This window comes from Erpetoichthys calabaricus, chromosome 2, assembly GCF_900747795.2.
Source record: "Erpetoichthys calabaricus chromosome 2, fErpCal1.3, whole genome shotgun sequence".
NCBI lineage: Eukaryota > Metazoa > Chordata > Cladistia > Polypteriformes > Polypteridae > Erpetoichthys > Erpetoichthys calabaricus.
In genome coordinates, this window is record NC_041395.2 from 233,572,425 (window position 1) to 233,596,241 (window position 23,817).

The 23,817-nt window shown below is 42.4% G+C and overlaps 1 protein-coding gene across 4 annotated transcripts in view; it reads right to left on the reverse strand.

Annotated features, from left to right (window-relative positions):
* The window catches only part of chst15 (carbohydrate (N-acetylgalactosamine 4-sulfate 6-O) sulfotransferase 15), a 232,668-nt gene that overhangs the window by 140,100 nt on the left and 68,751 nt on the right, over window positions 1-23,817 (reverse strand). For 2 of the 4 annotated variants that reach the window (XM_028795249.2, XM_028795246.2), the window contains 2 exons: window positions 11,360-11,435; window positions 3,464-3,514 (listed from right to left, as the gene is read on the reverse strand). The gene's annotated coding sequence lies outside the window, so the exon portion shown is untranslated. The remainder of the gene's footprint in view (window positions 1-3,463; window positions 3,515-11,359; window positions 11,436-23,817) is intronic. The other 2 variants (XM_028795250.2, XM_028795247.2) reach the window with 1 other exon arrangement.

Here is a 23,817-nt window from a genome sequence, read left to right on the forward strand (position 1 = left end):
ACAGGAAGTGATCTTTACCACTTTCTATGTAAGTTACAGAATTTACAAAACGTCTCAGAGATGCTTCTTTCAAAAACAGCTTGTGAAGGTTTTCTGTTACTATTATTTAATTAGAAACTATTTCCTCCCCTGAACTAATGTGTTTTCTAATTTTAATGCCCCAGCAAAATGGGCATTTTGAACACCATTGAGCATTAACTACTCTTTGTATAAATGCTGCCCTTCAAACTAAATGAAGTGGGAGTTCAGGGTGGTGTTTGTAGATGGGTGCAAAATCGGCCCAGACACAGAAAGTAGAGGGTGATGGTGCGAATAACCCTATCAGAATTGGCTGATGTTGAGAGTGGTGTTCCACAGGGGTCAGTGCTGGGACCACTGCTATTTTTAATATATATGAATGATTTGGATACGGCTATAAGTAACAAGCTGGTTAGGTTTGCAAATGATACCAAGCTAGGTGGATTGGCAGATAAACTAGAATCCACTGAATCATTATAGAGGGACTTGGACAGCATACAGGCTTGGGCAGATCTATGCCAGATGAAATTTAATGTCAGGAAATGTAAAGTATTATATGTAGGAAGTAAAATATTAGGTTTGAATACACAATGAGAGGTCTGAAAATCGAAAGTGCACTCTAAGGGAAGGATTTATGAGTTGTAGTGGATTCCATACTATCAACTGCCAGACAGTGTTTAGAAGCCATCAAGAAGACTAACAGAATTTCAGGTTATCTAGCACAATGTGTACAGTACAAGTCTAAGGAGTTTATGCTTAAGCTTTATAACACACTGGTTAGACATCAGTTGGTGTACTGCATATAGTTTTGGTCTCCAGGCTACAAAAAAGACATAGCAGCACTAACAAAAGTCCAGAGAAGAGCAACTGTGCTGATTCCAGGGCTACAAGAGATGAATTATGAAGGAAGATTGAAAAAGTTTAAGTAAAAGAAGATTAAGAAAAGACATGATTGAAGTGTATAAAATTATAAAGGGAATTAGTACAGTGGATCGAGACTGTTAGTTTGAAATGTGTTCAACACAGGGACACAGTTGAAAATTTGTTAAGGGTAAATTTCACACAAACATTTGGAAGTTTTTCTGTACACAGAGCACCACAGACACATGGAATAAGCTGTCAAGTGCTGTTGTAGATAGTAGGACTTTAGGGACTTTCAAAATTAGACATGATATTTAGAAGAAGTGAGTCGATAGGACTGGTGAGCTTTGTTAGGCTGAATGGTCTGTTCTCGCCTAGATTTTTCTAATGCTGTAATATTCAGAGAGAACAAAATCAACAAACAGAGTGGAAGTTACTTATAAATACAAATGATTTAGTCAGGAGCCATGTTAGTACCTCCAGGAATTAAATCATGCCATACAAGTAATTTGATATAACTTTTGAAACAATTACAGTAATCCCTCCTCCATCGCGGGGGTTGCGTTCCAGAGCCACCCGCGAAATAAGAAAATCCGCGAAGTAGAAACCATATGTTTATATGGTTATTTTTAGATTGTCATGCTTGGGTCACAGATTTGCGCAGAAACACAGGAGGTTGTAGAGAGACAGGAACGTTATTCAAACACTGCAAACAAACATTTGTCTCTTTTTCAAAAGTTTAAACTGTGCTCCATGACAAGACAGAGATGACAGTTCAGTCTCACAATTAAAAGAATGCAAACATATCTTCCTCTTCAAAGGAGTGAAGCAAACAAATCAATAGGGCTGTTTGGTTTTTAAGTATGCGAAGCACCGCGGCACAAAGCTGTTGAAGGCGGCAGCTCACACCCCCTCCGTCAGGAGCAGAGAGAGAGAGACAGATAAAAAAATCAATACGTGCCCTTTGAGCTTTTAAGTATGCGAAGCACCATGCAGCATACTTAAAAGCTGCACACAGAAGGTAGCAACGTGAAGATAATCTTTCAGCATTTTTAGACGAGCGTCCGTATCGTCTAGGTGTGCGAACAGCCCCCCTGCTCACACCCCCTACGTCAGGATCACAGATAGTCAGCGCAAGAGAGAGAGAAAGAAAAGTAAGTTGGGTAGCTTCTCAGCCATCTGCCAATAGCGTCCCTTGTATGAAATCAACTGGGCAAACCAACTGAGGAAGTATGTACCAGAAATTAAAAGACCCATTGTCCTCAGAAACCCGCGAAGCAGCGAAAAATCCGCGATATATATTTAAATATGCTTACATATAAAATCCGCGATGGAGTGAAGCCGCGAAAGACGAAGCGCGATATAGCGAGGGATTACTGTATAATAATTATTTTCTCTTCGGAAATTGTAGGCTTTCCTAAAATAAAATATCAAAAGGTTAAAGACATGGCTTCTATGCTCAGCAATAAACAAACAAACACAAGAAAATAACAAATATGTTGTCCATTTTACTCCTCAGTTGCCTCAACTACATTGGCTTCCTGTCTGATGTTGAATCATCTTCAAAAAACCCCATTGCTAACTGATAAAGTTTTTGATTGCTTACTCTGCAATAGTTGATTTTATGTGCAACTGTCATGAATGCAACGCCCTGTTTCTTAAGGTAAATGCATGTTCAGCTATGAGGCTTCTTGTTTTTTGGATTTTCCATAAGGCCTGTCTTGCATCTCATCTGTACATTTAGCTATATGGAAGCTGTGTCATTTACCTCAGGACACTGCACACACAAATTTGCCATGCATGTGAATTTTAATTTTTAATGTAACTTGCTTATTTTTTACCTGTCATTTTAGCAAAAAAAAAATTTAAAACATTTACATGATAATAGACACTTGAATGGTAGGAAGAAATTTAAAAAATGAACAATTACACGATTTAAAATTGCTGTAACATTAATTATAATCAAAAATATATCACTAAAGATATTTTTCAATTTTATACATAATGTTTGCTCAATGCGGAAATCAATTTTATAGTGAAAGGATTTGCAATACTAACTAGTTTCTCACAAGCAACATGTTTTGACTGAATGCATAATGTGCACAATTACTGTGCCCATGTTAATTACCAAAATAGCTCAGTTTCAAATTTAACAATTCAACTATAATTTACAGGTGCATGCTATCTTAATTAGGTGTGGTATTAAAATGAAATAAAATGACTTCCTCTAGTAATTTTCCTCATTTAATTAAAAAAAATTGAACAGTAGTTACAAAACATCAAATCTGCTGTGTTTAATTAGCAATCATGCAAATGAATATAAGTAACACGCGGTTGGACCCAGCAAAGATTTATTCTCACATGTGCTAGTCAACCACATACACAGAGACACAGTGAAAACCATACGAGGAAAGCATACACTGTTGAAATTCTCTATTATCCCTCTGGGTCATCTTCAAATGATTTTAGAATCTCTAATTAGGCTTGAAATGGCTAATCATATTTCTTTATACCAAAAAAAAAGAAAGCACAGCACATGCTCAACTCTCATCCACCGTCTTATTTACATGAAAAATCTACTTACTCCTCCAAGGGGGACTGTCCATTGCATCTGCCTCATTGGTATTATTCCAACCTGAATTGAAAAAAAAAATCCTTACTGTTGAATCTGATAAAAAGTGTCATGGTGGAGCAGTGATAGTGCTGCTGGCTCGCATTAAGGAGACTTGGGTTCATGTCCCGGAGCCCCCTACATGGAGTTTGCAAGTCTCTTCGTATCTGTGTGGGCCCTCTCCATATGCTACGTATATGCAGGTTAGGTGGACTGGTTAGGCTAAATTGGCCCCTGATACAAATGTCTGTGTGTTCAGCCTTAGATGGATCTGGCGCCTTGTCTGTTTATATTTACAAGTAACCTTGTCTGCCTTGTGCCTGAATCTTCCTGGGTTAGGATCTAGCTTCCCCGTGGTCCTACTCTGCATAAGAAAATACAGAAAATGGATGCATGGAATCTCATAAATAGAGCAAATGCATTATACTGCTTTCATTTTTAACTATACTATACCCTACTTTGAAGAGTACACTTCAATCAGGGTCTAAAAATCCTCACTGTTCAATGGTCCTCAGACACTACTACAACAACATTTATTTATATAACATGTTTACATAAAAATGATGTAGCTCAAAGTGCTTTACAAGATGAAGAAAGAAAAAAGAAAAATTTAAAAAACAACATTAGGCAATACTAAGTAACAAAGAATAAAGTAAGGTGACTAGGAGGATAGAAAAAAAAAATACACAGGGCTAAATCTGCAGGGGTTTTGAGGCCGCAAGACCACCCATTGGGCATACTGAGCCAACAATTTCTTTACCTATACTTTTCCAGTTGCAGGATGGCACAGAACTCAGCAATAATGTGTGCAAAGCAAGTCTCAAACCAGGGTGAAACAGCAGGGCATGCTCAAGCAAAAAACAATCCACCAAACCTGAGCAAGTTCAGAATTGCTAGTTAACCTCCCCTAATGCACAGGTCTTTGGGATATTTGATAAAATTAATATACTGTATGTAATCAAAATTAACAAAAATAAAAGAATGTGCAAACCTCAAAGAAATGTTAGCTAGGTAGTGCACATCACATGGATTTTTTTTTATGTGAGGATAAAAGGATATTTCATTGTCATTTCAATAATACTAATAAATAAAGCCAATCTAATAAAAAAAATATACAAAAATAAAATTTTTCACTCATTCATACTATTTAAATCAACAGAAGTGCAACTCGCTTGTGCAAAAAAGTTAACAGTTATCCATTAACTACACCATTTTGTTTTTATATTAACTAATAACATTTTCAGTTTAGTTTTTTAATCATGATGCATGTTATGAGCAGCTACTATTCATTACTCTTACTTGATATGGAAATTCAAGTAATATTAAAATTTTCTTTAAGACAAAAAAAAAAAAAAAAAAAAAAAACTTTGACTGGGTCATTAGTGAAGGCTATTACAATGCAATACATTATGGGACACAAATTTGTGTTGAGTCTGTTTCTCAAAAATAGGACATCTTCTGTTGTTCACTAAATAACATAAATGCCTCCTTTGTTTCAAAGTATTCAAAAACTCGGTGTAGTTTAATCTCCTTAAAACAGTATATATAAAAATGCAATTCTGTCGCTAAAAAGTATCGCGCTCTAACATGAAGATTTAAAATACACTTTCAGCAAACACCCAAGTGCCCACTTTAATTTTAAGCAAGCTCATCTCAAGAGGGCACATGAAGTCAATACCTTTTATCTATTTCAATGTGTTCTATCAGAAGCACATATTTTCTGGACCAAAAAGGTAACTGGAGGTTATACAAAGTCAGGCCATCCATTTCATTGTCTGCTTAAACAAAGGAATTTATGTAGATGCTGACATTGAAATATGTTGTCAAAAATGTTTCTTAAAAACATTTGTTAAAGATAACAATGGAAAATAAACCCTTGGTGCAAAAACACAATCAGAACTCTATCCAAGCATATATTCTTGTAATACAATCTGCTTTGCTGCCTTTTACGCCATTATATTCAATTTTTCTTTTGACTGCTTCACTGAGCAATATGAGCAATATCCATTCTGCTAGAAATGATGTGACAAAGAATGACCAATTACTTAAATGCACATACTGTATATGAAGGCAAGTGATTTAGGTTCAAAACTGAGTCTAGTAAAATAATATTTTTTCCAGGTCAATAATTTATACTAAATAAACACTAAAACAGTAAATTGAAGTTAATATGGACTTTTCTTAGCTTTATCTCTACATCAAGACAATGTACGAGTAATTTAAGTACTAACATATTAAACTAAAAGTTATATTTTAAAATATAAAATTACCTAAATCTTATTTGTCCAGTTTCAGGGTTACAGGCGAATGGACTAATTTGAAGTCGACAAACAACCTAACAGATGTCAGAGCTGTGAAGCCATTTAGAGCAGTGCCCAGATGTCTTCTGAGAAAAAGACGACTTGTTATTTTCTGAGATTAGCAAATCCAGACTGAAATTTAAGTCAAGTTAATATCATTTATTTTCACTCAGGCAAAACAAGTCTACCAGAATTTGTCTCTATATGTTGGTGTTTCAGACCTGATTTTTGAGACATTAACAAGGATTCCTTTTTTCATCCTAGGGGACTACAAAATTCAAAATACAAAACTTTAATTATTTATGTCCACTCTATTTAATTAAGGTGGTATGTTGGCATCATAACCTATGATAACATATGCTGTCTCATAGACCTTCTGTGGGGTAACCTTCAGGTATAGTTGCTGTCTGCATGGTGCGGGCATGGTTCTTTCTAAACCAGTACATAATTTAGCCAATAGTGAGTAGCATGGTGACACAGTGGGCAGCAACGCTGCCACCTCACATCCTCCATCTTTGTTTTGAATCCTGTGTTGGGATGTTATCAGTCTGGAGTCTTCAATTCTCATGTCTGCATAGTTTATTCTACTCTTGCTTTCCTCCCACATACCCAAAGATGTGCAAGTTAGCTTAACTGGTGATTTTAAATTGGCACCAGTGTGTGTGTGCGTGCCCTACAATGGACTGGTGCCCTGTCCAGGGCTGTTTCTTGATGGGCTCCACCTGTGACTCTGAATTGGATAAAGCAGGAGCAAGAATGTTTTGCTATATTAATTTGGCCTATAATGACAGATTGTGGATTTGTATCTATCTGAAACAAACCTGTAGTATTTGGCTCCTGCCATATACCTAATACTGCAACAGATCAGCACTTGTTGCTACTTTGTGAATATATTGTTTATAGTTGCTAAGCATGTTGCTGATTATGTTATAATGAGATCACATGATATGCCTATCATTACCATGGGAGTTCCTTCAAACAAAGTACCAAAAACTTTTGCAAAATCCCCACAACAGGAAAAGCAATTCCCCCTTCAGCTTATTTTCTAAAAGGAAAAATGAAGAAGCTTTATAAAATTAAAGATTTATTATCAAAATGCTCTGTAGCACAAATGTTTCAAGGAGGATGAAAGGCCCTGGAGAAGTTGCCTACGAATAATAGACTTCCCACTAGTGGAAAAATCCCAACAACACAAATCCAAAGAGAGGAATAAGAACAGGGCACAGGTCAAAAATCCAGTAATACAACAAGAAACACAGAAGAACTCAAAGAGAACACAACACCAAGCACATACAATGCACTGCAAGGAACGTTGTTTTCCCTCAGCCTTTAAAGGGTTGAGGGTAGTCCTTTGATGGAGATGGAGACAAGTGGTCCTGCCTCTTAGGGAATTATCACAAAACACATGCAACATAATAGAACATGCCCAGACACACAGAAATTAAATAATCATCAAAACTAATACAAAACAGAGTAATGTAGATAATTAACATAAATAACAATATAAACATAAACAAATGAATCTAACATGAGGAAAAAAGACATAAAAAAGGAATATGAACACCATCCATGAGAGGGGTCCTGGCTGAAACAAAACAATGCCATGTCATCATGCTCCACCTATATAAAATGCTGTGCACCTGTACTTGTTATCCAAGCATTGTATTTGCGCCTCAAAATTAATTCTAAACAATCAATTAATTAATTCTAAGCACTTCATTAGTATTAGTGTAGGTAAGAGGAAAAAACAGTGTTAGGAACTTTGCTTACTTTTTAACATCTATGACTCTGGCTTTGTGGTTCTTTTGGTTTGTACCTCTTGGTACTTAGACCCCTGTCCGTGAATTAAGCTTTGCTTTCTGCCTGTATCTTTTGATCTCTCAATCTCCTGGTCCTTTTCTTCAGAATTAAGAGAAAATTAGTCCTGAAAAGTTCACTGCAAAAACAGCTGAAAGCAGTGGGCTACAGCAACTCATGCTTTAGCTACCCATCACATACTGAATTTCTGGAACTATCTAGGAATTTTGGTATCTAATAACCGTATCTATTACCAGGCTCCAAAAAAATATAGCTCACCAAAATGGAATTTTTGCCGTCTATACTTTAGTTTTACATAAATTATATTAAATGCCCTATGACTCAGCATTAGCTACACCCCCACAGAAAGCATCAAAGACAAAGAAGAGTCCCCTGTATGAATGTATCCATTGTTGCACGGATCTCTGCAGCACCATCTGTTGGTGTTCCATTGCACAGTAATTTCTAGTGGGCTAATAATAGTTAAAGCCATAGAATAAACAGGAAAATAGTGGCAGGAAGAGAATGTGCAGTGGGATTTTTTTTTTTTTATTTTAATAGCAAGCTACTAGCTTTACGTAGTTACTAAGTTAAGACACTGAAAGTAAAAATAATAAAACCCCAAACATTACAAAAGAAACAGCAGTCATGCATTTTGTGCATGACCACCTAAAGAATGTGATTACTTTAATACTAGTTCGAAAGTGGGCAGCACTAATATAGTAACACAGCAGCTGTGTCACTGTGCATACAACTAGAAAAAGATCTTTATTAGCATATAAAGCAAGAACAGTGGCATAAATTAAACTCCTTTTTACTAGAACAGTTAGAAGTAATTAGAGTTTAAAAAATAACCCCATGGATTTCTTTTGGTATTTTTGTACATCACTTTAATCATTTTCAGAACACTGCTGCTTAAAACATTTGTGAACATAATAAATTAATACTTTGAGATGTTCATCTTTGGAATTCTTTTATACATTTTACTTATAGACATGATTGTTATAATATGAATAAATTATGCTCACAGCTTTTTTCAACAAGAAATGGGGACAGGACTTTTTAATATATGTGAAGAGTAACATGCCTGGAGATCAGACCAAGGAAGAGGAAAGAAGAAATAAGACGAGACACATAGAAAGCCATTGAATATGGGGGCAACACAATAGAAAATCATCCATCCATCCATCTTTAAACTTGCTTTTGGGTCTCTAAGAAACCGGAGCCTACTCAGGGAAGTTAAATTTGAGAGGTTGCAGGAGATGTATAAGCAAAAGTATATAGAAGCAAACAGAGCAGTCAAAAGAATAACAAGAGCAGATAAGCAGGCTTACATAGTTAACCTTGCCAGCCTAGCAGGGGAAGGTCTTTACATGATTAGTTTGCGGTAAACTGTTTGCAACATATGACTCCACTCACAATGAAGAAAGAGCACAAAGTATGCAGGGCTGAGAAGATGTCTTAAGTAGACAAACATCAACAAGTGAAACAGACATCCAAGAAGCAGAGATGGACTTGGATGTGAATACTGCCCCACAACAGAAAAAAAGAAATTGTCAATGCCATTTGAACTTTCATCAACACAAGAGATCATGATCAAGACAATCTGAATAAAGAAATGATCAATGCAGACCCTGAAACACAACAGTCATAACCCTTCATCCACTGTTTACATTAATTTTGGAAGGAAAGAAAATACCAGGCACCTAGAACAAAGGCATTATCATCACGACTCTGAAGGTGCATTGACCAACTGTAACAACTGGCACGGAATTACTTTGTCAGTCCCAAGCAAAACTGTAGCAATAATCATTATATAGCGTATTTTTGATCCTGTGGACAAGCCTTTGAGAAAAGAACAGGCTGAGTTCTGACAATTTAGAGGGTGTGTTGATCAGATCCGTATCCTACTGAGCATTACAGAGTAGTGCACGGAAACATGGGGAGTGGTGAAGACAGCTATACATTAACTTTATTGATGGATAGTGAACAGCAGTGAGTACAGTGTTCAGGTCAAGACTGGTGTGAGACAGGAATATGTCGTGTCAGAATTGTTCTTCAACAAGGACACTGACTGGGTGATGTGACACACAACAGGAGATCGAGCTAGAGGCATCAGATGGAGCTCCCTACCATCACTGGAGGATCTTGATTATGTGGATGACCTGGCTTTGCTCACACATCAATACATGCATGAAAAGACAACTCGCTTCAACCAAGCATCACAGGCCTCTGTTTTGATAGCAAAATAGAAACATACATAGGCATCGGAAACATTGTGGGTCCCTATGCTCCTGTGTCATTGTTAATTGTGCCCTTACATTAAAATGGCCCTGGTTCGACACCTCATGTAGGCTTGGAGATTAACACGAAAAAATCAGAAGACATAATGCTCAACATCCCATACCCCTAAACGTTCAAAGTGAATGGAGAGGACCAAGTCAAGAGTAAAGGGTTCATCTACCTCTGCAGTACTTTCAGACATGATGGCGGGGCAGGCAGTGACATCAAGAGCAGACTTAAAACCAGGATATTTTCATTGCTGAATAAAATGTGGAGGTCATCTCAGTACAGCATCAGTATCAAGCTGAGGCTTTGCTAAAGCTGTGTTCTGTCCACTCTACTGTATGGATCTAAATGTTGGCAAATGACAAAAATTGATTATTGCCACCATGTACTGTGACATACTGAAGCAGAGCATGATCCCCTCCCTTCAGAAACTGGGCCGCAGGGCAGTATTCCAACATGATAACGACACCAAACACACCTCCAAGACGACCACTGCCTTGCTAAAGAAAATGAGGGTAAAGGTGCTGGACTGGCCAAGCATGTCTCCAGACCTAAACCCTATTGAGCATCTGTGGGGCATCCTCAAACGGAAGGTGGAGGAGCGCAAGGTCTCTAACATCTACCAGCTCCGTGATTGGAAGAGGATTCCAGTGGCAACCTGTGAAGTTCTAGTGCACTCCATGCCCAAGAGAGTTAAGGCAGCTCACTTAGGGGTGTACGGACTTTTGTTGCCAGCAGTTTAGACATTAATGGCTGTTTGTTGAGTTGTTTTGAGGGGACAGCAAATTTACAGTTATACAAGCTGTACACTGACTACTTCACATTGTTTCAAAGTCTCATATCTTCAGTGTTGTCCCATGAAAAGATATAATAAAATATTTTCAAAAATGTGAGGGGTGTACTCACTTTTGTGAGATACTGTATATGGAAGTGATTTGGTCAGAGTCATACTTTGAAAGAAACATCTGAGCTCTTTCACAATTTTTCTGAGTAATTACTGCTGAACTTCTGTTTTCATTTAATGAGTAACATTTACCATAGTATTCTAAATACTCATAATAAACATTGGCTAATTTTATTAAAGATAACAAAAATACATGAATCCCTAGGTAGCAGCCTTGATGTTTCATTCTGAAAGCCCATTAGACAAATTTAATCCATAACAACATGTATACACAAGGATATTATTTTAAACAAATGCAAAATTTTTCCAGTTATGCACATTAATTGAAAACAACTAATGGCTATCCAGGGATACGTAGCTGCTATGCAGTGAGTGGCAAACATTTCCAGTAGAGTGTCGATACCAGCAGTGCTTTAGTCAAAAGGAACTTGGGATTTATGGAGACAATTCCAAAATAAATGTGCTTTTCCTGAGAGGGCAAACCTAATTACAACTCAGCAATCACCAACAGCATAATGTGTTATCTCCTGAAACAATAAGCACAAATATGAAGCAGGAAGGTGCTTTTGAGATACTTACCAATCATCTGATTTCCTTCCTTCTGAGTTGAAAATTTCAAGTGGCCAGTGAATAGAAAGCATGGAGTTAGTTCAGCCTGTGAAAGATACAGAAAGATCTTTGTCACATTTCACCACAAAATGACACTGTTCTGTATAATCTTTACAATAACTGAAATGTTTCAAAAACATTCAGTAATAATTTAAAATCTAATTAAAGCAAAATTATTAAAGGACTATGTTAGTGTGCATCTGCAAAAGTAAACAATCGAAAAGTTATTCCTTAGCTGAAAAATATAGAAAAGAATGTTAGTGATACAACATTTTGACTGTGTAGCCTTCATTCAGCATGGGAGTACCGCTTTCCTAATTTTCCAAAATAATTAACAGTATTCAGCAAAAGCAATAGTTTTGTGAATATGATGCACACTTGATATCAAATACCTGTTCTTATTTAATTTATTACTATACTATGAGCTTATCAAAATCAATTTTATAATATTGTTTCTCCAAAATTTGGTCCTGAAACTGCTCGGCTTATTATTTTTTGATTTACCAACTTTATTAATCACCGGGTCCTTCTTCATCCTAGCGTTTATCCCGCATGGCAGGGTCCGCTTTTCTGCGGATCCGTCTCCATTTGGCACGGTCAAGGGCATTTTCTGGGGCGGCATTGGCGGTCTTCATGTCTTCCTTTATTCTGTCCATCCACCTCTTTTTCGGCCTGCCACGTGGGCGCTGACCACCAGGGTCTAGCCGCATAGCCCTTTTTGCTACCGAGTTGTCGTCTGCGCGCACGACGTGTCCATACCACCGTATCCGTGCCTCACGCATTTTCTCCGTGATTGGTACGATGCCGAGGCGCTTTCTGACGTCTTCATTCGTGACTTGGTCCCAGCAAGTGAGGCCTAGACACCACCTCAGCATTCGCATTTCCATCGTATGTAGGGCCTGCTCATGCTTGGCGGTGGCTGGCCAACACTCCGATCCATACAGGGCGACTGGGCGGACTAGTCTTATAAATCTTGGCCTTGAGGTGGTCAGGCATTCGGCGGTCACACAGCACGCCCGTTACTTGACGCCACTTCGCCCACGCGGCCTTGATCCGAGCTCGCACGTCGGGAAGGATGTCCCCGTCGTTACTGATCGTCGATCCCAGATACTTGAATTCATGGGTCTTCTTTAGGTCTTCTCCGTCGATGCTGATAGTGCCATCGGTTTGGAGGCCAGCTTCCATGTATTCAGTCTTCTTGATGTTGAGTCTCATGCCATGGTCGGTCAGGCATGTCTTCCACTGCTGCGTGTGTTGTTGCAGCTCACTTCTAGATTGGTTTGCCAGGAATACGTCGTCAGCGTATAAAAGTGACCATGGTTGGGGAGTTTGGAGATCGGCGGCCGCTGTGTCCATACAAAGGATGAACAGAAGGGGCGAAAGGGCAGAGCCTTGATGTACTCCCACGTTGATGGCGAAGGGCAGTGAGATTCCCACGGAGCATCGGACTACACTGGTGACGTTTATGTAGAGCAATTTGACCCAGTCGACGTAAATTTCCGGGACTCCGTGAGATCGCAGGGCATGCCAGATAAGGTCGTGTGGCACTCTATCGAATGCCTTCTCCAAGTCCAGGAATGCCATGTGGACTATTCGATTTTTCTCTCGGTGTTTCTCCACCAGCAGTCTCACGCCGTGTATGGCGTCAGTGGTTCTGCATCCCTTAACAAACCCACACTGGTTAGGGGTGATCGTGATGATCCGTCGCAGGCGGGTGTCTAGGATCCTTTCGAATATTTTCATAGTGTGGCATAGGAGGCGGATTGGTCGGTAGTTAGCGCAATCGGTGACATCGCCCTTGGTTTTCCAAATGGGGACGGTGACGCTAGTTGTCCAGGCCGCTGGTATCCTGCCCTCTCAGATGATGTTATTGAATAGGATTCTAAGAGGGGAGGCTCCTTGCTGGCTGAGGAGTTTCCAGGCTTCAACAGGGATATCGTCGGGGCCAGGCGCTTTTCCATTCTTCATTTTCTTCACGGCATCCTTGATCTCAGCAGTCGTAATCAGCGGGACTGGGCCATAGACGGGGGCGGCGCTGTGGATTGGCGGGTGGGGGAATTCTTCATTACTGATCTGGGAGAAGTGCTCACTCCAGCGTTCGAGGATAGGACCTTCTGATTGACGTCTTTGATATGTTTCACTTGGCCGATGTCCTGCGTTGAACAGTGTCGGCTGCTGGCCAGGCGGTATATCTTGTTCGCTCCTCCAGGCTCGTCCAAGTCGTGGTAGAGCTGGTCATAGTGCGCAGTCTTTGCCACTGTCACCGCCTTCTTCGCCTTCGCCTTCAGGCTCTTGTACCATTGATAGTCCTCGTCTTCTCTAGACTGGGGCCACTTCTTTAGCGCTGACTTCTTTTCTTTCACGGCGCTTTGGACTTCTGTATTCCACCACCATGTTTGCTTGTCAATAAAGCGCTTTCCTGGCTTGGTGTTCCCTAGGACGTTGGTTGCTGCTTCTCGGATTTGGTCGGCTATCTTGTTCCATCTGGTCTTGATTAACTGGTTGCTGTCGTTGTTGAAGTCGATCGATTTGAGTGCCTCAGTGAGGTCCCTTCTGCCTTCGGCCATCCTCCACCATTTGATCTTTTCCTCATTGGTGGTTCTCACTTGTCGCCGTTGGCCGAGGTCTAGCTTGAGGTCCATGACGAGTAGCCGATGTTGTGGGCAGATGTTGGTCGACGGAGTTACTTTGACATCGGTTACCAGTTTCAGGTGCTGCCTTCGGGTGAGGAGGTAATCGATTTGCATTTCTCTTCCTCCGCTAGAGTATGTGACGAGGTGTGTTAGCTTCTTCTTGAAGAAAGTGTTGGCCACTGCGAGATCATGTGCTTCCACACAATCCAGGGCACGTTCCCTGTCCTCATTGCGGCTTCCGTAACCTTGCCCGCCATGAAACCTTTCATAGCCATTCCTATCTCGTCCAACATGACCATTGAGATCACCGCCAATGGCAATATATTCTTCGGGTCCAAGTGCTCGAAGGTGGACATCGAGACTTTCCCAGAAATCTTCTTTGTCTGCTTCCGAGCAGTTGGTCTGGGGGGTGTAGCAGGAGATCACTCACATAGTGATGTCGCCCGTGTCGATCTTGAGTGACATGAGCCGATCCGACATTCGAGTCACTTCGACCACATTGTCCCGTACTTTCTGGCTGACCACTATTCCCACACCATTTTGGGGCTTGTTAATTAATTAATCACCGGGTCCAGTGTACTGAAAATGCTGTTATGTTACTTATTCAGTATTTTAGGGGGGCAATATAAAACCTCCAAAACAGATTTTGTTTTATTTTTATAAAAAAATCTGAAAAAAGTGTTTTACTAAACAGAATATATTTGGGTTTCTGAGTATACTTACCCAAATTTTTCTTGACATATTCCTTTCACAGTGCGTTCTAATAACATGGATGCTTATGAATGAGCACAAAGTTATAAAAGGAAGTCAATCAACAACTCTTGTTAAGGAGGCACTGAATAGGCAGCATTGCTTGCTATTTGTTTAAGAATTACTTATGAATAACTTTGAAATCACTTTAGTATTTCTTTTTTCAGTGTCCCTGACTAAAAAAACTTCCACATGTAATGTACTAACAAATTCATCTTGATATCTAATTATGCAAGATATCAAGCTTTTTGGGATTCCCATCTGTTTTTAGCCCTATCAACCTGAAAACCCCTAATTGTTAGGCATTTTTGGAGCATGTTTTGTGATGATTAGAAGAATTTGAAGTTGTGCATGCCACATTATCCAACCCCACAGGTTCACCGCCTAATGGCATATGAGGGGTTACTCCTTTTCACAAAAAATTAAAACAATGGGGATTGGAAATATAGGCATGTGGAGTGTTGTTTTATGCTATTTCAAGATTACTGATGTCTAATATGATAATATTTTTAATACTTCATTCATTACTGGTGGTTCTAGCCATCCCAAAAGGTTACAAATGACAAATTTCAAACATAAAGCATGTGGGGTATCGTTTTAGACTATTTCAAGGTCAGTGATTACAAATATCATGTATTTTTCATTTTCGAGAATATTTAGACTTTAAAACATTTAAATTGAAGCACACATTTCAATATTAATTAAACATAATTAGGTACTACTTCTGAGTTCTTTATATCTCTCTGGACATAAAAAGCACCCATAGTCTTTGTTGCACAATCACTGCAAAAATGAAGACAAAGGAGCATTCTGCTGATGTTAGAAACAAAGTCACTGAAATCCACAAGGCAGGAAATGGCTACAAGAAAATATCGAAGAGTTTGAATGCCCCATTAAGCACAGTTGGATCCATCATCAGAAAGTGCAAAGTTCATCACAGTACCCAGACTCTTACTAGAACGGGCCATCCATCAAAACTAAACATCAGAGCAAGATGTTGGCTGGTAACAGGCTACTAAAAATCCAATTGTCACTCTCAGAAGTCTGCAATATTCTTTATAGGTCCACAATTTCAAGAGCTCTCCATAGAACAGGACTCTAAAGAGCTATTCGATTAGAAAATCCACATAAAAGCACCTATGGAATTTGCTACAAAGCATGATAAAGACCCAGCTAAGATGTGGGAGAAGATTTTATGGTCAAATGAGACCAAAATAGAATTTTTTAGTCAGACTTCAAAGATGTATGTGTGGGTTAAAACTTACACTGGCCATGCTTCGAGAAATACTATATCTACAGTGAAATATAGTGGTGGCAGCATCATGCTATGAGGGTGCTTTTCATGTGCTGGAACTGGGAATCTTGTCAGAGTTGAAGGGACAATGGATGGACACAAATACCATACAATATTGCAGAAGAACTTGTTCCAGTCTGCTATGAACCTACAGCTCAGCTATCTTTTTAACATGATAAAGACCCTGAGCATAAGGCCAAAGCGACACTGGAATGGCGCAAAAACAGAAAGATGAATCTTTTGGAATGGCCAAGTCAAAGCCCTGATCTTAATCCTATTGAGAATCTGTGGCACTATTTGAAAACTGCAGTCCAAAGGCGCTATCCCACCAACCTAGAGGATCAATAGAAATTCTGCCAAGAAAATTGGGAAGAATCACTCCTGAACAATGTGCAAAACTGGTACATGCTTACCCCAAAAGACTGTTATTGCTGCAAAAGGGTTTGAATACTTACAAACACTAACTTTAGAGTTTTTCTTCTTCAGTTAAATACCTACAAAAATGGTTTATTTTGACTTTAATTGTTACAGCATAAGAGTTCACATTAAAGTACAGAATGGATAAATATGTGTACAAATCTTTTGTCGGGCAGAAATTTATGATGACTTTCAAGGGGACTGAATACTTTTGCAGGCCACTGTACATTCCTGATACTGATCTGCTTTCTTTTTGTTTTCTAACTTACTGTTGCCACATTAAATGGAACAAATTGTACTGGGCTTTTCCTCTTTGCTGGACTGAGCTGCAAAGCCTTGACAGGAAAAAGCTTGAAACGGAAAGGCCAAGTATGATTATTAAACGAACAAAAAAAAACAAAAAAAAAAAACAAAAAAGGCTGTCCTCATTTTAATATCCAAAATCAGGGTTTCTAGCCTTCAGGCTCTATCACTAAAATACAAAGTTCAGGTTGCACACACACCCAAGGGTAAACCTTAAACACTGCAGTGCCAATAAGGTCAGTCCCTTTAGTCAGGAATAGGTTTGTGGCAGTTTTACTCACTGCAAAATAATATTTTTCTAGATAAAACATTGCTTTGACATATGATGGAACATTGGAAAATGTTTAAGAACACAAAATTGTGGACTATTATAAACATCTTAATAATAAGTTTGTAGCGGTCAGGGGCCGCTAAGATTCACACCGTCAAAGATGACGGTGATTTATTTACTTTAATAAGATCCCAGGAACGTCCCCAGCCTTGGATCGACCCACACACACTCACAACAGAGACAATAAAGCACACTGGGAAAGGCAAACAATTACAAATATAATGACCCAAAATAATTAATGAAAACAGTAATACCACCCCTGACCCCTTCGGCGATATTACATACAGGGTAGGATTCAAAAGTAATGAGCCTCATTTTGTTCTGACGCGAACGTACCTCGCCGCGCACCCCACTTGCCAGCGATGGCGACGGTGGGTGTTGGCTTCACAACGCAATGGAGCTCCTACCGCTCCGAGCTTTCGGAGCGGTAGGATCGGCCTTGACGGGAACCCCTGTGCGGTAGTGCGTTACACGGCGGAATGGAAAGTTCGTTAGAGCAACGGTATGCATTGAAGACGAAGACCATGCTCATTGCCTTCTTCGGAGTGAAGAGGATCATCCACTACGAGTTTGTCCCGCAAGGATAGACCATGAATGCTGCTTACTACTTGGAAGTCCTGAAAATGCTGAAAAGAAGTGTCGTGCGCAAGCGAAGGGACATCAAGGCCAGCTGGAAGCTTCACCACGATAACGCGGCCAGCCACACCGCCTTCATCGTGAGTGCCTACCTGGCCCGGGTGAACGTTCCGGTGGTCCCCCAGCCTCCCTACACTCCGGACGTGTCGCCTTCTGACTTCTTCTTGTTTCCGCGCTTAAAATCAGCGCTGAAAGGAAAACGCTTCGACTCGATCGAGGACATCCAAGCAAATGTCAAGGCAGCCCTTGCAGCCAATCCCGGAACAGGCCTACGTGGACGCCTTCGAGTCATGGAAAAGCCGCCTACAAAAGTGTATTGATGCAGGAGGTGCCTATTTTGAAGACTATTAATTAGTTGTACCGATTTGCTCAATAAATTTGTCTTTTTGAACAAAAGCTCATTACTTTTGAATCCTACCCTGTATAAACACAAACACCACACAGCAAAGTCCATATAAACCAACCCGGATGAAGATGAAGTGACCAAGTTAAGTCCAGCGATCTGTATGTTGAAAAGGAGAAGGAAAAATACAGTCCTACCGGTAGTTACTGATGATGTGGATGAAATCAGATGGTTGATTCAGGAGCGCTCCACTCTTCTGGAAAACCAAATAATCGAACACAGTTCTCAGTGCACAGGTAGACAGACAATCCAGACCCCAACAAACGAATACAGTCCAGGACAAAAAGATTAGAGTTCCAATAACAGCAGGCAGAAACGACAGATAACCGCAACACACACCGCACCAAAACAAAACAAACTTTTTCACCTATTTGCCCTCTGCCCTCCTTTTAACTACCTGTGGCCACCTTTGACCCCAGCAGCCCCAGCAAGGACTGCTGGGAGATGCATTTCTTATAAAGTAGCACTGCTACAATCCCCACCCCCAGGCCGTGGTGTATGGCCGAACCAAGGCTTGAGATTGGAGATGTGTACAGTGTCTATTTTCTTAGTCCCTGGCAATCCCCACTCTATTGCGTAGGTCACTGGTCCCTTCTTTTGGACAACCGTAGCCGGGCCGAACCACTTAGGAGCCAGTTTAGCAGTGAATTTCTCAGAGGCTTTGGAGAGGGGATGAGTCCTGATCCAGACTTTCTCCCCAACCGACAATTGCACAGGCTTATGTCTCTGGTTGTACGATTGAGATTGTCTGGACTGGGACCTCACCATCCTCTCCTTTACCTGTTGTGTGATTTGTTGAATACTTTGCAAGTGATTGTGTAGTGATGTGTCTGGTTTAGGTGGGTTGAGCTCAATGATCCTTTCTAGTGGACCATTTATCTGTCTGCCTAAAGCTAACAATGCAGGGGTTTCGCCTGTAACCTCGTGCACCGCCGTGTTCAATGCGAACCGCAGCTCAGGCAGCCACTTTGTCCAATCCTGATGGTGGTCTCCGAAGAAGGATGCTATCATGGTCTTCAGGGTCCGATTCACCCGCTCAGTGCGATTTGATTGGGGATGGTATGCTGTCGTTTTCAGGTGAACCACCCCCCATTGTTTCCACAATTCTTCGGCCTCTGAGCCGATAAACTGCGGGCCCCGATCTGTGATGATGTTCTTCGGCACCCCCCATCGGGTAAATATCTCATCCTTCAGGGTGGAACATATCTTCTTGGCGGTGGCATTAGCCAAAGGGAATAGCTCCACCCAGCGGGTAAAATAGTCCACAACCACCATCAGGTAGGTCTTCCGGTCCTTGCTAGCAGGAAATGGTCCCATTAGGTCCACGCCTAGGCTTTCCCCCGGGGTAGCGATGGTTACTGGCTGAAGCTGTCCCAAGGGGAGACCAGGTGGGGTTTTGTATTGCTGACAGGTGGTACAAGTCTGGACATGGGACCAGACGTCTTTGCGTACAGTCGGCCACCATGCCACCTCCAAGATTTTAAACAGTGTCTTAGTACGTCCAAGGTGACCACCGATCAGGCTATCATGATAATACTGTAGGAACTTGGGCACATATGTCTCGGGCACTACCAACTGATAATGGTAACCCCGATCTTTTGTTGGAACACAGTGACAGAGTGCCCCTTGAAGTTCCCTATAATGTATGCGGTCAGGCCTCCCCCCCAAGCCCTCTCTCAACCCCTGACATACAGGACTGGCTGCTTGAGACTGAACGATTTCTTGCATGTTCAGGGGAAGATCAGGCCAAGGGTTAGAGACCGATACCGCACATACCACTGGCGCGGGCTCGTGAACCCATGATAAGGCATCGGGCACAACATTAGCACAACCCTTCCGATAGCACACCCTGAACGTGAACTGTTGGAGGCGCAATACCCACCTTGTTAGCCTAGACGTGGTCTTCGGGCAATTGAATGCCCAGGTCAGAGCCCTATGGTCAGTGTAGACTTCAAACGATGTTCCCTCCAGGAAGTGCCGCCACTTTTCCACGGCCCACACGACAGCGAGGCATTCTTTTTCGGTGGTGGAATAATTATACTCGGCGCCCTTTAGTGACCGTGAAGCATAGGCCACCACTCTTTCCTCTCCTTGGCTAGTTTGGGATAGAACGGCGCCGAGCCCGAGGTCACTTGCGTCAGTGTGGACCTGAAAGGTTAATGAAGGATCAGGCTGTGCCAGGACTGGTGGCGATATCAGGGCCTGTTTGAGTCTTTCAAAAGAGTCCTGGCACGTTGGTGACCACTCCCAGGGGGATCCCTTCCTCAGCAGCTGGAACAAAGGGGCAGCGATGTCGGCAAACCCATTCACAAATTTGTGGAACCACCCAGCCATCCCCAGGAAGCGCTGGAGACTTTACCTCCTGGGGCGCTGGGTAGTCCAAGATGGACTTAATTTTCTTCAGGTCCACTCGGACCCCGTCTGCTGACACCACATGGCCGAGGAAGTTCAGATGGTCTTGCTGAAATCTACACTTCTTGATGTTGAGGGTGAGATGAGCCTTATTCAGTTTCTGGAAGATGTGGTCGAGGTCCTTTAGATGCTGTTGGACAGATGGGGAGAATACAATGATGTCATCAATATAAACAAAACAGGTCTTCCCAATGAGTCCCCAGAGTACCTGCTCCATTAGCCGTTGGAATGACGCCCCAGCGTTTTTCACTCCAAAGGGCATCATCTGAAACTGGAACAACCCCTCCGGGGTGATGACGGCCGTCTTTTCCATGCTACTCTTCCCCATCCTCACCTGCCAATACCCTGACTTCAAATCAAGGGAGCTGAATACTGCTGCCCCATGCAAAGACTCCAAGATGTCATGAATGAGTGGCATGGGGTAAGCGTCACCCAAGGTCTTCTTGTTCAGCTCCCGATAGTCCACACAGAATCGGTAGGTCCCGTCGGCCTTCTGAACGAGCACCGCAGGGCTAGCCCATGGCGAGGTGGAAGGCTCGATGACCCCCTCTGCCAACATCTGGTCAACCCACTCCTTGATTATTCCTCTTTTTCAGAGGCGACACTCTGTAGGCTCTGTGCTGAACAGGGACAGGGTCGACTGTGTGAATGTGATGACACACCACCTCAGTCCGACCCAATTTGTCCGTCCACATCGAGTGCCACCTCCTAAGCAGTGGCTGAACGAGCTCCGGCTGTTCAAGAATAGCCTTCTCTACTGGGCTGGGCTCATCCACCAACTGCGCGAGATAATAACACAAGTTAGGCCAAACCAGATTGCTTTGAGCCTTCGTCCCAAACCGATGGACTTCACCCCCCGGCAACTCATACTCCAGCCGTGACAGATGGACAGTCAGACCTACCGACACAAGAGAGTCCATTCCCAGTAATAAGGGCATTGACAGGTAGTCATTTTCCAGGATGTAAACCTCTGTCTCCCAGTGTGTCTCATGTAAGCAAAGCCTCATAGGAACCCTGCCCCTGGCCCCGTGCGCCCTTCCATCTGCAAGAAAGAATTTTACTTTTGCACTACCCCTTAACTGCTCATGACGCACTTTAAGCTTTTCCCACAAGCTGTATTTCATAAGGGTATAAGTGCTCCCTGTATCTACGACCGCCTCTCCAGTGACACCTCGCACTTGTACGGGCAGCACTAAGAGGGGCAAGGCGGCTTGCACCAGGGTGAGATCGGCATGGGGATCCACTGGGGCCTTTCCTCGTGGTTTGGGACAGGGGACATCCCGAGATGTGGGACCCTTTCGAGACCCACTAATCCCGATAGCCGCCCAGTCCTTTTCCACTCGGGACCCCACCTTCACCAACTCATCAACCGACTTCACGACCCCCCTCAGAGTAGCTGCCACCCGAGGGTCACAAGCGTCAAGGACATGTCGCAATATCTCTTCCTCACGCATGTCAGATCGCCACTTAAGGCACAACGCACGGAATTCAAAGACAAAGTCCCTGAGACTCTGCGATGGCTTTTGTACAAAGGTCCGGAGCTTTTGTTCCAACAGCACCTGGTATTCATCTGAGAGGAAAGCTTTCAGGAAGGCAGCGCGAAATTCCGCCCAGTTGTTACACTTGTGCCGCTCAGCAAACCACCAAGAGCGCGCCGGCCCGCTGAGTGCCGTGTTCAGGAATCCCCGCAGCTCGGCTCCACTCAGAGGATGCAGTTCCACGAACAAGTCGACCTCCTCCACAAAGTCGACAATGCCCGTGGGTGCACACTGAGGGGCCAGCTTAGGAAACTCCATCCGAGGCATCGCAACAGACAAGGACGACTGTCCCCAGTTGATCCTCACTCCCGCTAAAGGAGTCGACTGCCCCAGTGGCTGCGTGACTGCACGCCAGCTATCCTGCACCTGCCTCCTGATCTCCTCCCTCATATTGGCTTCCAGGCGCTGCACACACTTCACGAAGGACTGTTCCAGACACTGCACCCTCACAACCGCCTCGCCGGAAACTCGGGCAGCCGTGGCATCGATGAGATCATGGATGGTTTCATCTCGGTTGAGAAAACTGCCGGCGATGTGATCCACTCGCGTCTCTAGCTGTTCTAGGCGCAACGTCAGGTCATGCAGAAGCCGTCCCTCATCCGTCTCGGGCTGCTCCGGACTGGAGACACACAAGGAATCCAGCAGGCTCAACTCTTCCTCGGGAGGGGCTCTGACCGTAACGTGACGTGACGTGGCCTAGGCTGCGGACGTACATCCACCAGTGGTCCACTCAGCTCAAGCTCCTCGCCCTGCACTGCGCTTACAACAAACATGCTTATGTCGGAGGTGTATGTAAAGTCAGCTAGAAGGGAACGTAAATAACCTGGCTCCTACCCGGCTCGCCAAAATCTGTAGCGGTCAGGGGCCGCTAAGATTCACACCGTCAAAGATGACGGTGATTTATTTATTTTAATAGAAGAGATCCCAGGAACGTCCCCAGCCTTGGATCGACCTACACACACTCACAACAGAGACAATAAAGCACACTGGGAAAGGCAAACAATTACAAATATAATTGTAATTAATGAAAACAGTAATACCACCCCTGACCCCTTCGGCGATATTACATATAAACACAAACACCACACAGCAAAGTCCATATAAACCAACCCGAATGAAGATGAAAAGTGACCAAGTTAAGTCCAGCGATCTGTATGTTGAAAAGGAGAAGGAAAAATTCAGTCCTACTGGTAGTTACTGATGATGTGGATGAAATCAGATGGTTGATTCAGGAGCGCTCCACTCTTCCCAAAAACCAAATAATCCAACACAGTTCTCAGTGCACAGGTAGACAGACAATCCAGACCCCAACAAACGAATAGAGTCCAGGACAAAAAGATTAGAGTTCCAATAACAGCAGGCAGAAACGACAGATAACCGCAACACACACCGCACCAAAACAAAACAAACTTTTTTACCTATTTGCCCTCTGCCCTCCTTTTAACTACCTGTGGCCACCTTTGACCCCAGCAGCCCCAGCAAGGACTGCTGGAAGATGCAGTTCTTATAAAGTAGCACTGCTACAAGTTAAAATACTGAGGGAAGCTTATTACTTATTTTGTAAAATATCTAGATGGGCTATGGTCCATAGAACCTAAAGCAGGAATACCCCTGCGAGTAGCACATAATCTTGTAGGCATTTTGGGTTCAGCCTTGGCCTGGTTCTCATCATACCTAGCTGACAGACGTTTTGCCATCTGTGTGGGTGAAT